The 15279-nt window shown below is 34.3% G+C and overlaps 1 pseudogene across 1 annotated transcript; it reads left to right on the forward strand.

Moving 5' to 3' along the window:
- Positions 1–2841: 2841 nt before the first annotated feature.
- On the forward strand, positions 2842–8814 carry LOC143603339 (bifunctional pinoresinol-lariciresinol reductase-like; annotated as a pseudogene). Its single transcript, XR_013148039.1, has 4 exons — positions 2842–3157; positions 7672–7912; positions 8172–8375; positions 8591–8814. The product of XR_013148039.1 is annotated as a bifunctional pinoresinol-lariciresinol reductase-like (transcript).
- Positions 8815–15279: the final 6465 nt, after the last annotated feature.

Here is a 15279-nt window from a genome sequence, read left to right on the forward strand (position 1 = left end):
CGTTGACCAATATCTACTCGTAACGACTAGTTAACCAAACAAACTAACCATTCCGGTTAGTGTTTTGTAAAACAAACCAGTTAGATGCATTTGGTAATCAAACTCATCGTCGTAGTTAGTTTGATAAACTACTCGCGACTCTTAAGGTTTTAGAATATGTTCGTCGCGACTAAAGGATATCTTAGTTACTCGTGGGCATTGATTACGAGTCTTTAAACTTATTTAATCTTCACGAGTAAATGATTAGTGAAACTAGTCGTTACGGTTAGTTTATAGACACGTGGCAAGTTTTAATTGGTTATACAAATTACTCGTGGTTAATCATAAACTATTCGTCACGACTAGTTTATAATACATATTTTGGGAATTTGTTAGAAATGACACCTAAAACCTGGAAAACGTATTCATAAACGCCTATTTTAGAAATTTTCCCATAATTTATACCCCGTATAAGTTTAAAGGCATATAATGATGCCTTAAATGCGTTTATTAAACAATTCACACTATCAATAGTTTATACCCCAATACCCCATATAAGTTAAAGCGGTATATAATGATGCCTTAAATGTGTTTAAAAAATGACTAGCCATAGAACTTTGTGATGCACGAGAAGCTTAAAAAAAGAATTAAACTATAGAAGTTAAATGATTAAATTAAATAAGAAAACCTATATGTTATCAAATTAAATAGTTTAATAAGTTCCAATTATATTTTAATGGAATATTCATAAGAATACGTGGTGTATTCTCACACAATTTTTACATAATCACGAAAAAGATGCACCTAGTGATTTTATAAGTTGTAATTATATATATATATATACTAGTTTTTATCCACCGTATTACATGAGTTGTTTTATATTATTTGTTTATAATATTTATTTTTTGAAATTTATTTTTTTATTGTATGAAAGTTAATAATATACTTATGGTTTGATGATAAATTGTTTCATAAAAGTTTTTGAATTTTCATTTTTTTATTGTATGAAAGTTAATAATATACTTATGGTTTGATGATAAATTGTTTCACAAATAAATGAGATGTTATAACCTGGTTTAAAAGCTATATGGGTTTGATGAGACTTAAGACACGTTTATTTTTTACTATAAAATTGATTTTTTAATTATAAATAATATATATCTTGTTTTAAGTAAATCAGATATTAATTTTTAGTATATCCCTACTTTATAGAATTTTTATATCAAATATTTGGTGAGATTAGTTTTTAATTTAATGAGATGTTATAACCCGTTTAAGAAATATCTGGGTTTGATGAGACTCATACCTGTGAATTCGGGTCATATGCATGAGAAACCTACATTTAAAAACCAAGCAAATCTGGTGACTCCAAAAAAAGGGGGAGCGACCGCATCACGACACATAAGATTTTTATGTTTTCGTTTATATATATTATAGTTAGATTTTAATATAATAGCAAATTCTAACAAAATATGATAAGATGTTTCACTATAAATGAGTCAAATGAAATAAAAAGAGAACATCATATATAAAATCAACATGACTAAAACACGCTTTTGTATTACAGATTTGAAAGAGATGGATGAGAACTCCATGAGGTTGAATGAATACGTGAGAATAAAATTGTTATTCATTCATAATTTCTTCTTGTTTTTATCTTCTTATACCTATAAAGATCGTTTATTAATTTTTACCATACCCATCTCTTACACTGAAAAATGTTTATAATTTTTTTTTATTTTTTTTGGAACGACCAACTAAGTAACGCCACGCCGGGTGCTCCATACATTCCCCCCATTGGCTAAAGGTAGCCCGAGCCGGCCACGAGTCCGGACGGACGGAGCCCCTAGCGGTCCACCTATTGAGGGATTCCCCGGATAAAACCCGACACCCACCAAACGGCACAACAACGAGGAGCCGGTAAAACCGGGTGAGATCAGGACTCGAACTCTCGCAAGCCAGGGTCATCCCTCAGAACTCGAAAAATGTTTATAAATTGATTTAATAAAAAGCATGTAGATATTATTTCATTAAAAATATAAATATTTTTATTAATGCTGACATAAATACCCGCATATTTTTAATCACTATAATTTTGATAATTAGTTATTTGATAAAATATAGTGAATTGATATATTTTGATTACACTTATATAAATAAGTTTCATTAAAAATAGGAAAATAGTTTAAGCGAGAAATTTTGGCTATGAAGAAATATTCAAGTGACACATGCCAACAATTATTTTACTTTATTAAAATAGATAAAATCACATTATCAATAGTTTATACCCCATATAAGTTAAAGCCGGCATATAATGATACCTTAAATGTGTTTATTAAAAATTCACACGGTCATTAGTTTATACACAACTGTCAATAGTTTATACCCCATATAAAAGACATATAATGATGCCTTAAATGTGTTTATTAAACAATTCAAAGAGTAAGATTAATATTGTTATGTGGTATATGTGGTTTGATTCATGTGTAACAAAGTCAATAAACAGGATTATCTGTGTTCCCTACCAATAAATTAACAGTGGAAACATATTCTAGAGACTAGGCACGTTTACTTAACACCATGTGAAAGACATCACATCACATGTTTAAAATATGCAAATGGTTTATCTTTTTGTCAAAGATAAGCAAAAACCAGTTAACAAATTAATACATCTAAGCCTACCACATCACATGTAATATGATATATGGTTCAACCACCAATAAATGTTAAATAATATGTTGGTAGTCCCATTGACCATACCATGTATACACTTCAAGTTTCAACAACAATGACTTTAAAGGTTTCCTACACTTCATTATATATAAGCACTACTTTATGTTCTCATAGATCATATACACACAGATGGCGTTAAAGAGCAAAGTTTTGATCATACTTAGGGAAGAGATTGGTGAAAGCGAGTTTAGAACAAGGACACGAGACATACGTTCTACAGCGACCAGAAATCGGTGTTGATATTGAAAAAGTCCAGTTGCTTCTTTCCTTCAAGAAGCAGGGAGCTCGTTTGGTAATCGGTTCGTTTAATGATCATTGCAGTCTCGTGGAAGCATTGAAGCAAGTAGATGTTATATGTGCGATATCGGGCGTGCATATTCGCTCCCATCAAATTCTCCTCCAACTTAAACTTGTTGATGCCATCAAAGAAGCTGGAAACATTAAGGTATGTAGGTAGTATTTTAAGTTTTAAACAGTAAGCAAAATAGGCAGATAAACATGTACAATTGTGCATAGTAAAAATACTAAAATTCCACTTACAAAGAAGATGAGGGCAGATATCTATATCTCAACGAGTACCCAAATAAAGAAAGAACCTTTTTCTTTTTACTGTATAAAATATTTTCTTACGGCATAAATTATATAGAAGTAATATAAATTATATATTATTAATTTATTAGTATAAGAGAAAATAACCAGATGGACATAAATACAAGTAATCATCCCAAATTAAAGGGGCTTCTATTTGCGAAACTTTTTTTTTATTTAGGTGGGTTAAAGGAAAAAAAAAGCGATTTTAGGGAGTAGACTAGAATTTAAATGGTATTAAGTAATTCTTCATCCGAGATGGCGGGTTACAAGTACACGCAAGTATGCTTTCCACGTTTGTCTCCAAGTCGGATGATTGTTCAACAACCGTTTGTCCATGTCAACGGGGTGTGACACGTGGAATCCTCTATTTGAGATAACGGATTACATAAACTCATTTTACCAACATTTACCATCGACTTACCATATGGAATCTCCTTTTTTACCTCCTAGACACGTGTCACAACCCCATGAATCCTCTATCTCACATAAAGAATTGTCACCACAATAAAATATGCTTATATTTCTCGTGAATGAATTGTATTTAACATTTGGAATCAGTCAATGTCATATCTTTCATCATAAGAATATATTCAGCTTTCTCGTGAATCAGCCCTTTTTTCATGAGTGAATTATATATACTGGACTTTTAAAATGTAACCCTAGGAATCTTCCATCTTTACATCTAGAGAAAGGATTATAAGTATTCTTCACACACTCTTAATACATACATCAGTTAACTTTTAATGTCAATGAATATGCCACATTTATATATAGTTACTTAGGGGTTGAGATAAAATAACAACAAATTTTATAAATCCTTCACCTCAGTTTTAAAATAATACATTACATTAAAGAAAATAAAATGTAAAGCACAAAACAATTCTTCAAACGGTAATTTATTACAAACACTCGTAGATAACCACCTAAACATGATTCTTCATAAACAACTAGATAACTTATTGTTGACGGTAAGGACACCTATTTTTCATGTGACCGGCCTCCTTGCATACTGAGCATTTACGAGGAGCTTTCGGTCCGTCCTCATGTCGGACATCCACTTCGTTGTGGATCCTTCTGTACTTCAACCTTCCACATCTAATAGTAATTTTTGACGTGCCACCTCGAATTCTCCAACTAGCCCTCTCCCATAAATCTGCATGCTCTAGCGGGTAAAAGTGGCCAATGTATTGCAACCGATACATTGAAGTATGGAATCGAGAATCCACAATGGAATAGGGATTTTCCCTTCTCATATGGCAAACAACTATGGCATGCGAACATGGTAATCTTTAGATTTGCCATTTCCCACATGTGCAAGTTCCCTTAAGGTATTCAACCGTGTAATCATTTCCACCGTCTTCAATGGCCTGAAGCCTTGACTCAACATGATACCTTTGTTCAGAATCATTATACAACAATACAATGTGTTCTCGTGAGCGATCATCACATCCGCTAAAAGCTTTCCAAATGCAGGGTGGTAAAGCTGTGTTGCACCCTGTTGAAATCTCATGGTGCTTGACATATTGACCACATCTCTTTGAAATGTGTGATGAATGCATGCCTTTATGGGTAACAACCTAGCTCCATGTAAAACATGGTTTAAACTCTCGGAAATGTTCATGGTCATGTTACCCCACCGACAATTATCTTTATCATGCACCAATGCCCACTTAGACTTATTAATACCATGCAAGTAACGCCAGGCCTCTTTATTAATGGTTTTCATTTCTTTTATTGCATTCATGTACTTTCGGTGCTGTGACGTGCTTCCGATAGTCCAACACAACTTCTTCAAAGCGTTGCTCTTGAACTTTGACCCAAATTTGCTTCTTACATGGCGAAGACAAAAGGGATGGTAAGCGTCCGGCTCCTTCCACCCGTCGAGGGTCTCCATTGCTTTAATTATTACAACATGTCGGTCCGAGAGCACACATAGGGGGCGTCTCCTATCATGACTTAAAACATGATCCCATAACTGTTCAAAGACCCAAGCCCCACTCTCAGTTGTCTCTTCATCGACGATTTTATACGCCGCCGGAAGTATGTAGTTATTCGCACTTTTGGCCACCACAATTAACATCTTACCCTTATACGACCCTTGAGATGGGTGCCATCCACAGAGATGACTAGTGGTGAAGTGTGAAATGCATTAATAGAAGGCCCAAAAGTAAAAAAAAAACATATTTAAAAATAACACACTCAAGTGTGCTATTCGGATGATGTGTGAACTGTACAATCATCAGATGGAGGATTACCTAAAACCACTTAAATTCTAGTCCACTGTCTAAAATCACTTTTTTTTTCTTTAAACCACCTAAATGACCAAAAATATCTTTTATCTGCCTGTGTTAGCCTCTATGAACCATCACATGAACCAAAAGGTCCATATTTTAACTTACATGATCTTAGCCATCTTCAAAACCACATCCATTTTGCAACAAAGTCCAGACCCTTGTCTTGTAATATGGAACCTAAAAACGTGCATGTAATTTGTTATCAAAAAGTTCTTTTGTCGTATTAAACATTGGAAGAAAACTTGCATGTAATTTATGTGAAGAAACGTATAGAGAAACATTCCGAAGACCATTCCTCACATTGATAGAGAACCACTATAATGCTGAAGTTGAAGCCACACAACACTTTATAAATACAACACTTAGGTGCTCTTTGTTTTTTAAGAGGTAAAACGTCTGCAGTCTGCGAACCATATCTGCAGACTTTTGTAGAAAAAGAGGTGGACCAAACATTTGCAGTATGCAAGAAGAAGATTATTTGTTTTTAACGTCTGTAGATTACTAAAATAAACTGTTGGTGGTGTACGAACTATGGTAGTGGGTGGTGGTGGTTCTGGATAGTGATAGTGGTGGAAGGTGGGTGGTGGAAGACGATGATTGTGGACAATGGTGGTGGACAGTGGTGGACAATGGTGGTGGAAGACGGTGAGTGGGTGGTGGGGGACATTGTGTGTTGGTAGGGTGTAGTGTTTTAACCATCTGCAGACCTTAGAAGATCTCAGAAGTGTAGCCAAGTCTGCACCAAGAAAAGCTTGCGCATACGTTTTTTTTTAAAGAAACGTCTTCGAGAAAACAAACAGTCTGCAGATTACAATGTCTGCGCGTGGTCTGCGCAGCGCAGGAAAAAGAGGTCGCGGAGACCTTTTTCAGAAAAACAAACAACACCTTAATAAAATTGTTCTTAGTTGGCGGTTAAATATGTTGACAATTATTCGGTTACTAGCTAATTACTAGGATTGATTTTCTTTTGTTAGTAGTAACTAAGAGCATCCACAATGTTTAGTCTATTGGTGGCCCGTTGCTCAAAGCATATGTGAGGCGGCATACGGACTTTCATTGTTGAGCATTTACAACAACAAACTTTCAAATTACCGCCACATAATCACCACATCATATTCCAAACTTTACTCAAAAACCTTAATTTTCTCAACAACAAACAAACCTCTACAAACCTATTAAAAATTATTAAAGCTATATACATAAAATATGTGTGTATATATATGTATGAGAGAGAGAGTGAATTTGTCACATAAGGTTTGTTTCAAGTTTGCAGGAGCAAGTATTCCTCTCAAAGACCTCTCTCTACAATGGTGGACTTGGCTTTTCTCGAGTTTGCCGTCCGCCACATAGATCCGACCTAGGGAGATGGAGCTTGTTAAGAAGTAATTTGTAGATGGTGAGGTTTGTAAATGCAAAACCTTGATTGTGGGCCCAACTATCATCTCTCTCTCTCTCTCTCTCACACACATATATATATATATATAATATTAATATTTTTAATAGAGTTTGTGGATGGTTGGTTTCCACCGATGATTAGTCCTCATGCAACATTCTATCAACCATGTAAATTCAAAGCAACTTTCAAAAGCTTTTGCCCCATGATATGCGTTGCGCAACCTTCCCTACCGGGATGCTTCCCCCGGATTCTACTAAGGGGTTACGGTCCCTTAGAATCATCTGATCTAAGGGATTTCACATCGTTGAACCTTGAGTTTAGAATAGCTTTGAACAAATGCGCATTCCACAAGTCGAACTTGTATTAATTATTATTCTCATTGCACTTGATTTGTAAAAATTTAACTAACTATAAAATATGTAGCTTGATAATTTAATTAAAATCATCACCAAGGTATATGTATAATAAAAAAATAGGATATTATTAAGGAGACTGACGAGAAGAAAGTTCACATGTGAAAACTTTGTAGTTTCAAAGATTTTAGGTGTTGAATTTTTTCACATATATTATTGACATTTTATTCATGAGTTTTAAGTGAAAAGTAGAGTGTTTATTAGTTTGTAATAGTGAAGTTCTGAGCAAATTCACTAATATTTAAAATATCTTTACTATTACTAGCGATTTTTGCCTTCGGAGTTTGGTACGGATCCTGCAAGAATGGCGGATGCAATCGAACCAGGACGAATAACCTTCGACGAGAAAATGGTGATTCGAAAGGCCATTGAAGACGCTGGGATACCTTTCACCTACGTATCTGCGAATTGCTTTGCTGGTTACATGGTTGGAGGGTTGTGCCAACCTGGCCATATTCTTCCTTCACAGGAATCTGTCACATTGTTTGGGGATGGCAATAAAAAATGTAAGCCTTTTAATTTCTTTGGTTGAAATAAAAGGAATAGAAAGTATGACAGGGACGTAACAAAGACGTTGCTTCACTTGGGGGCGGACCTATCACCTATGTAGACGGCATGGGGTCGCCCGCATCCTGTGAATAAAAAACTATTAGTAGAGATATGATAATTTCTAGACCGACGACATGAAATTTGAACAGCGACCCCATGCATGAAATTTATCGATTTACATTAACTACTATTTGTGGTTAATTTTCATATGTGTAGCAATATTTGTGGATGAAGATGACATAGCAACATACACTATCAAAACCATAGACGATCCACGGACTCTTAACAAGACGCTCTACATCAGGCCACCGGCAAACATTCTTTCGCAGGGGGAAGTTGTGGGACATTGGGAGAAGCTCATTGGAAAAGAACTCCACAAAACATCTCTCTCTGAACAAGAGTTTCTCAATATCATGAAAGGTGATCACATTAATTTCTCATACTGCATACAAGGGGCGTACCCACATACAAATAATGGCGGGCAACTGCCCTCTATAAGAAAACTTTTTAGTGTTATTTATACTTTAAAATCATGATCGCCCCATATAAAATTTTTATTAGACCCATATATTTATACAGCTAGTTTCATATGTATATATGATGTCCAATAATGGTTTATACAAATGTGTTTGCAGAGCAAGATTATGCAGAACAGGTAGGATTGACTCATTACTATCATGTATTTTACCACGAATGTCTAGCAAATTTCAAGATTGGAAAAGATTCTGAAGAGGCTTGTGTTCTCTACCCTGATATCAAATACGTCAAAATGGAGGACTACCTTAAGCAATACCTTTGCTTCAAGTTTGTGTTTTTCTTGTGCAAAACAGGAAGTGTGCTCTTAATGCGTGATATATGATATCAAAATGGTTATCTTAAATTTTCTTTTATGTGTTACATATTATTCTTACTTGATAAACATATTCATACTCGAGTGCTAACCTAACGCTTCACCTTATGTGTCAAATGGTATTCAATACTGACATACACTTTGTTTAAAAGTGTAAGGATAATCGGAACGGGTCAAGGATGGGTCGGGATGCATGGAATGATATTTTGGGTGTAGTATGTTCGTCGTTTCCCGACTTCAAACGTTTACAAAATTGACCGTTGATTTAATACGAAGAGGGTAAATAAACTTATAAAAGCTCTTTAAACAGTCATATGACCGTTATTTAGTATTTATTTAGAATTAATTAATGGTTTTGGGATGTGTTTATATGGTTTTGGGGTGAGATGTAACGTGATGGAAAATAGGAAATTTGAATAGGAGAAAGATGGGTAAGATGAAAATTATATATTCCTACCACCTTGGCTTTCTTGAAATATTTTAATCTTCTTTTATAAGTCCGTTTAAAATGTTTGAAATGGTGGTGTCAAAAAGTCTTTTTCACTTTTGAGTATTTTGTTTGGTATAGAGAGTGACACCTTTTAATTTCTTATTCTTTTCTCAAATTAGCGTTTTGAAAATTCGTGAATTTCTTAGTTTCATGTAAACTTTCCAAGGTCAAATTATTTTATAAAGAGGAACAAAAATAATAAGAATGAGAATGATTTGTCGCTATACAAACAAAAATCCCTAAAAAAATTAAAAAAAATTAATAAAAATCATAATTCAAAATTTAATAAAAACGAAAAAAAATAAAAACACAAAAATGCTTTCACCGTTTTTTTCATTCTAAAAAAAAACACAATGGTGAGTGAAAAACGTCGTGTCTTGTTGTTTATCATTGTGGTTTGGGTTTGTTTTCGTTATTGATTTTGTCTTTTTAGCTTTGACAGTGTGTCATTTTTTTCTGTATATTGTGTCATATTGCTCAAATTGTGTTATATTTTGCGATCTATTGTGTCTTTTTTTAGTTATTATAATTGTGTCTTTTGTTCATTTTCGTCATTGTGTATTTGATCTCGGCATTGTGTCTTTTTGTCATTTTTTTATTTTTTCGTCATTTTTTTATTTTATTTTTTAAATATGAATGATGGCGGAAACATTTTAGTTTTTTAAATTTTTTTGGTTTTTATTTATATTTTGAGTTATGATTTTTTTTAATTAATTTTTAAGGGTTTTTTATGTGTTCATAAATCCTTCTCACAATTCTCATTTTTGTCTCCCTTTATATTTTAACTTTACCCAACTTTCTTATACATTTTAAGAAACAATAGAGAAATTATTTCCTTTAATTATCAAGTGATATGAAAGTTAAGTTTGTCAAAATTATTCCTTAATATTCATAAAATGCTTAAAGTCTTTTGGAACAATTTTAGTGATATTTTGTAACAATTTATTCATTTTAAAAACTCATAAATATGCCCACACAAGTGTCATTTTTCATTAAATTCACCTATGTGTACGGTGTACCAGGATATTTATGTGGGCATATATATAGTATTTAAATACAATTGACCCTTAACCGGCTTGCAAAATGTATGAATAATTCTGGACCTTTATATTAAGAAATCAAGGGATGAAATAATGGAAACCTGCAACATCACCAATTTTCAAGCGTGAAAACACCCGGAGGGCCCGAGGGGTAAGATGTTTACTTGATGTGATTGTCATTTTATTATTTAGCTATTTGAGTTACAAGGGTATAATTTACAAGGGTATAATTGACATTCTAACACCTAAAAAAAGAATGTCTCTTCGTTCACAACTCATCTATTCATAGCGTGTTGCTTTATTTCAGGATCAAAGAATTTATGATTAAAGTTATAAACAATATGCTAGCTTATCTTTTTAGTATATGCATTATGTTTTAGGCCAAGTATAAAAATCAATCTTTGTTGTAATTTTGGACAATATGACATTTTGATGGTTATTGTCTGATTATTTTATTGTTTTTTATGGCAGTGGTGAAGCTTGGGCTTCGTCACGGCAGTGACCAAAGTCACGGATCCAAAAATTTTCGGGTTGACGATTCAGTTCATGTCGGCGGTTTGGTTCGGGTCGGATCAAATGATTGTTCTTACAATTAAAAAAAACTAAATAATTTTTTAATCAACATGACCTAAAATTAATATTCGTAATAATGCGTAAGCCGAGAGGGAAAGGTGATTGCCTTAGAAGAAGAAGAATTACAAAACAACTAGACGACCTTTAATAAATTTGAATCCCACAATTATGAATTTCAAATCAAATGTTTCAGCGTTTTTTTTCTATGTAAACCACCAAGCTATTCACAAGATACTCATCTAATATCTTATTGCGAAGGCAATCATTGAATATTTTCATTGCTGAAAACCCCCTCTCTGTTGTTACAGTAATCACTAGAAGTGTCAAGATTAGTGAACCACTCTATTAAGGGTGTTCTTCGGGTTTCTGGTTTTTCGGGTCGGGTTCTTCGAGGTTTCAAAGTTTTAAATCTTGACCCAAAACCCAACCCAAATCCCTTACGTGTTTTTTGGGTTCGGGTAATTCGAGTTCGGGTTTTTCAGGTTGGGTTAATCGAGTTTTGAGTAACCTAGGAAAAAAAACACAAAACCAAAAAAATTTTAAAAACTACAATGCTAAATTTAAAACAACATATCATTATTTGCTTATAACACAAATAATCAAATAATAAACTAACATAACTTGATAAAACAATTCAAAAGAATAACTAACTCGAATCATAACCGTATTCAATCATGGCGTGATTTGGTTGTTCGATTATGGTTCCTATTAGTAATAAACGGAAAACATAAATTAATAAAAAGCAATCGATCCATAATAGTTGGAATGACAACAGTCGATTAGTGTCAAATTCTGATAAATTTGGTGGCTAAGACTTAAGCCTATTATATATAAAAATATATTTAATTTCAAAACTAAAAGTTTATTCGGGTTTTTCGGGTTGACCTAAATCTAATAAATCAAACCCGAGAACCAACCCGAATTACTTCGGTTCGGGTTCGGGTTTGTCTTTTCTCGGGTTCGGGTTCTTCGAGTCGGGTTAGTCCGGGTTTGGGTACGGATTTTTTCGGTTCGGGTTTCGGGTAAAAGTAACAGCCCTACACTCTATAAACCATATAGTGCGTCTCACGTTTCTGAGTTTTCAAAAGACTTTTGCATAAATCAGAGATACTTGAAACACCACATAGATTGATATTCTTTGACATATCAAAATTAAATTTCTGCAATTGATATTGTAAAAGAGTAATTTCCTGCTGTCACACCCCAAATCACGACCTAGGTGTATGACACATATGTTGTTACCACATTTGTAAATAAATCAGAGTTACGAGTTATTAGCGGAAGTCTTAGAAACTTGTGGATTAAAAATATAAGATTTACATTACAAAAGACGGGGTTAAAAGTTCTCGTTTAATGTCTAAAGATTACTTGTTTTAGTTTACAAAACCACCATTATCATTATATTAAGCTTAACAAAAAGATCCAAGCCATTGGATATCTTAAGCACTTCGTCATTCCAAGCGCTAACCTTGATTACCTGCAAAATGTAAAAAAAAAAATACGTCAGCAACGAATGCCTGTGAATATGCTGACGCTAAAAATATTTTCTTTTACTTAATAACCCCTAGAGTCTACGAAGGTCTCGGCCCATCGTGGCTTAGGAATAACCAAGTTAAAACAACAAAATTCATAAACTCAAGTCTCTACACTCGGATCCCCCAGCAAACACCGCAACGTTCGACTAGTTGAGTGCCTATAAGGTCATACTCCCCGCAGGCAGCGTAATTGTGACCAGGTGTGATGTGCCCATCACATATGTAAGGATCCAGACAAACGTACACGATAGCCTGAGGCTAGTGTTTATACCCTTGTTTATAAATGTTTTAGAGACACTTAGTCTCATGTAAACTTTTTTCATTTAACAAGTTGACTCGTTTGAAAACAAGTTTTGCAAAGTTGGGGCGTATTCACCTTTTTGATTTGGATCGGCTTCAAACACCGTCCGAGGGTCTTTCCCGTTGCTATGTCGCACCTATAGTACGAGTATAACCATTTGTTAGTCGGATATAAAAATCCGGCTTAAGACCTTTAGTCTTTTATAATCTTTACCTCGATGAACCTTTAGTTCAAAATCTCTTTTACTTTAAAACCGATTAGAGAATCCACTTTTGTTTTCAATTTTAAATTTTTGAACCTCCACATCCATTCGTTGATATCACGTATATGTTACATTTATCTATATAAATGTCAATAAAAAATTCCTAGGTGTCACTTTCTGGTCGCTCTATACCCCCTCTCAAACCACCAAATTGCTTGATTTGTGAATATTTGAGGCTTCTTATACGTTTGACCCGAATTCACGGGTATGAGTCTCTCTAGACCTAGATAGTCCTTAAATGGATTATAACCATGTCCGTTTATTCAATAGAGTCGTGTATGTATATTTGTCTATCAATGTTCATTAGTGTTTGTTCAATAGTGTCCATTAATGTCAGTGTGTTCGTTTGTCCATTAGCGTTTGTCTATAATATTAACGAACGAACAAGAACAGACTCAATTCCTTAATCGAGGGACATGCGCACGAATTTTCTTTCAGTAGAACATTCATGAACCGTCCCTTTATCCGACAAAAGCTTAACGGACGAACACGGATAAGGTCTTGTCCGGTTCAATTCAGTTAATTTACAGCCATACGATTTTCTTGTTAACTTTGAGTTTTAGAAATTTTAGAGTTAAAACTATAGAAATTTTTACATTTTATTAAAGGGACGGTTTATACCTCAATTGCTCAATAAAGAGATTATATTTATATTGTAAAATATAATCCTCTTTTATTAACCGATTATCTGAATAAAATATTTTTGTCCAAATATCGTATATATATTTTCATATCATAAGTTTACACGAAATCGTCCAAGTCTAGATTGTATCGTTTTTAAAACTTGATATTAACTAACGGTTTTCTAATAATTATTAACAAGATTTTCATTGTCCAAGTTATTTCCGATATCATTTCCGATAACAATTTTTATACCAATCTCTCGTTATTCAATTCTTTCAACACTTAAAGATATAAACGATATACCTCCTCGCGTATGGTTCGAGTCTATAAATCTATTCAAAACCCGCATGCAATGAGATCCGGATAAATCAACGCTTTCGTTTTTGTGTCACAAACATTTCTCCGGTCTCGGATCGTCCATACGACACCTCAAAACCTACATGCAACTCGTTTAAGGAACTATTTTCGTTCTATAATCTGACCAGTAACTTACAAAGCTTATAACTCACCATATAACCATCTGATCATCGATCCCTTCGGTTGAATCCAAGATATATATGTTAGGAAGGTTCACCGAAAATTTCCGCTCGATCCGATGGTCAGATCTGCGAGGATCTAAATTTTTTTCAGAGCTGTGTTTTCTGAATCCGCCCAGCGAGCTGAACACTAAAACGGGTTTAGAAACCCAACTTAATCAACTCAGATCTTCATCTCCACTGTTCAAAATGATTATCTATGAGTTATGAACCCTCTGTAAAAATATCAAGAAGATCGGACCGTTAGATCTTTAGTGATAGACCGATCTTTGCGGACATGCAAAACTATTACAACCTGTCCATATTTTAAAACGAGTTTTAAATGAACTTAAGCTCAGATTTAGGACAAACGGAGCTTACCATTGTGTTCGGGACGTCGAAAATTGGTTCCGGGTAGAAGACGGGCTTCGGCCGCCACCGGACTACCGCGTCGGACCACCACCATCCACCGCGAACCACCGCTGGACCACCGCCGGCCGCCGGCCACCTTGCTGGAATCCTCTAGCTTCTCTCTAACTTTCTCTCTCTAAAATGCAGGAATATGTGTTAATTATGAGCGGAAAGTGGAGGTAACCCTCCTTATATAGGTGTCGGTTTTAAACTAGTTTTTCGATCGCGTCTTGGTTTCTCGCTCCAACGAACCCGCTACTTCGAGTGACGTTGTATTTTCCAAATACATTTTGTCAAAATACTTATTCTTATTCCGTTCCTGACTTAAATTTGTCTCGTTAACTTATTATTTCCGTTAATAGTTATTGACGATCGTTACCCAATGTCGGTTCCGTGTTATTCCGAACTTAATAAAACCAGTGCTGTTTTTCCCAGAAACAACTCATCCAAACTTATGGTGTCTATTTGACTTATTTTATCTAAATAATAAACCTCAAATCCGGAGATAATATCAACTTTTACAAGCTTATCGGTACATGTGCTTTAACGATCGTGTTCAAAACTACTAATTTGCATTTTCCCGCTTCGTTATAACTCAGAATTGAGCCACGTTTTCACATGCGTTCTCGGTTTTCGATCCTCTAAAATATTCAAATGGATTCACCCCTGGACACTTTCTCGAATGTCAGGTTGAATTTTCACACGTTTAACCGAATATAATCG

Source organism: Bidens hawaiensis, unplaced genomic scaffold (assembly GCF_021521415.1).
Source record: "Bidens hawaiensis isolate Kalapana, Puna unplaced genomic scaffold, B.hawaiensis_p1.1 tig00001961_1, whole genome shotgun sequence".
Lineage (NCBI taxonomy): Eukaryota > Viridiplantae > Streptophyta > Magnoliopsida > Asterales > Asteraceae > Bidens > Bidens hawaiensis.